We start from the raw sequence: 2,066 nt of genomic DNA on the forward strand, positions 1-2,066 counted from the left end.
TCTGAAAAGAAGCCCTGTGGGTGGTACCCAGCGGAAGCCCTTCACAGGGCACCTCCAACACCTGGCGCACGGAGGCACGGAGGCAATCCTCGGGCACGGCCTTGACCGGGGCCTTTGCCCTGCGATTCGTTCAGATCATGAAGGGGTAACATCCTGGACTCCTAAAGCCTTCACTGCCCTTCTCTAAACATTAAAACCTTTGGGGGTGCAAAGAATCGAGTGGGGGGTGGCACCTGGGCCGACTCTGGGTCCAGCTCGGTCGCTCGGAGGCCCGCCAGGGCGTGGGGAGGGAAAAGCACGCACGCGCCCAGCTTCTGCAGGTGTCCAGCTGGTCACGTCCAGGGAGCCTGAGGCCGAGCCTGCAAGTCCCAGGCAGTTGCCCGGGCAGAGAGCGGAGCCCGGCGCCCAGGGCGAGGCCAGTGCTGCAGGCGCCGTCCAGCACCTGTGACATCGGCCAGTTGTGCTTCTGAGGAGCTGGTCTGTGGGGCTGCCCTTGGCCCTGCAGCCACCGATTCATTCCTTAGCTACTGTCCTAGGGCCCGGGGACACAGACCGGAACATGAGAAACACAGTCCCTGCCCTCACAGAATCTAGTCTTCGAGGAGGGAGACAGACAAGACCGCACACAAAAACACATCACGAATGGTGAGAGGTGCCATAAACATAACAAAACCGCCCTGGGGTGGGAAGAGCCATGTTAGGCGGGAAAAACATGCACAGAAAGAGGCATCAGGGTGTGACCTGGGCTTGGGAGCTGCATTTTTCGCAACAGGATGGGAAATGCAAAGGCCCTGAGACAGGAACCAGGGGCACATCAGCAGCCAGGAAGCTTGGACGGGGTGGTGGGTGTGAGTGAAGGGGAGGAAGGCGGGAGGTGAGGATGGGACGGGGAGGCAGGTCATCGTCAGGTGGAAAATGTAGCCCAGAGGAGGAGTCTGGGTTTTATTCTGAGTCCCATTAGAGCTTTTGAGCAGGAACCTGAAGAATGTCTGAAGCATCTTCCCAGCAGATCTGTGAAGGGAAAGGTAGGTACTGACTGGACCCCCTAGGAACAGAAACCCTTCCTGGTCGCCCTCCGCCCTCCCATGACGGGCTGACCGCCCACCGCCCAGACTCCTCCAGGGCTCTAGGATGTTGGCTCACCAAGGACACAGGCCTACCCTGTGACAATCCATTGCGGGTTGGGTTTCTGGCCCAGGTGTTTAGCCCCACACCCAGTGAGGCAGAAGCAAGGCCAACGCCCGCGACACGAGAAGCTGGGACACTGGCCAAGGTACCGATGCAGCTCCCCTGGAGAGCCTGTGGTTACGAGGGAGAACGGACTGACGGACGCTCACAAGGCACCCAGGGCTGGAAGTGCTCCGGGAAGTCACACTCGGGCCGCTGCCAGCTGCCAGGTCCAAGGAGGCTCCAGGGGAGATGCAGCCTTGAATTTGTCCCTTGAAACCTGTACTGGGACAGCTCTGTACCCAGCTCCACTCCCACGCCCCTCCGGGCGAAGTTCACCCCCCGGAAGAGCCGAATGTTCCCTCACGGCCAGCCCTCCGCTGGGAGGACCGTGGCAGCCAGGAGGGCCGCTCCCACACGCCGTCCAACCCTCGCTCACCCCGTCAGCCCAGAGGTAGCAGCCGTCGTCCTTGTCAACCCTCTGACCAAGTGGCCGCTTGTTCCTGGTTAGTGCTTCATGGTCGGTAAAACGAGGATGCGCCCCAAGGTTGGTTCATGAGAGAGCGTGGACGTCGTGGTTACAGACGGGGAGCCCGGGATCAGAAAGGTCCAGAGACCCATGGAGAGGACTGGTACAGAGGGAGCTGGTGAGCAGAGGTGGGGGTTGGGGGGCTGCTGCCTACTGCTGGGATCGGGAAAAGCAGGCTTCGGTTCTGAGCTGGCGGTTCCTGTCACCAGGTAAAGACGTCCACAGGTGAGTTGGCGACATCAGTGGGAAATAATAATGCCAGGAGGGAATCGAAGACCAGAGGCTGCCCAGAGGAGGTTTGTTGAATGTCCAGTGACACACTGAACTCAACCCCATCCTTCCACAGACGAGGCAACCTAACCCGGATATG

Source organism: Molossus molossus, unplaced genomic scaffold, assembly GCF_014108415.1.
Source record: "Molossus molossus isolate mMolMol1 unplaced genomic scaffold, mMolMol1.p scaffold_m16_p_17, whole genome shotgun sequence".
Taxonomy (NCBI): Eukaryota; Metazoa; Chordata; class Mammalia; order Chiroptera; family Molossidae; genus Molossus; species Molossus molossus.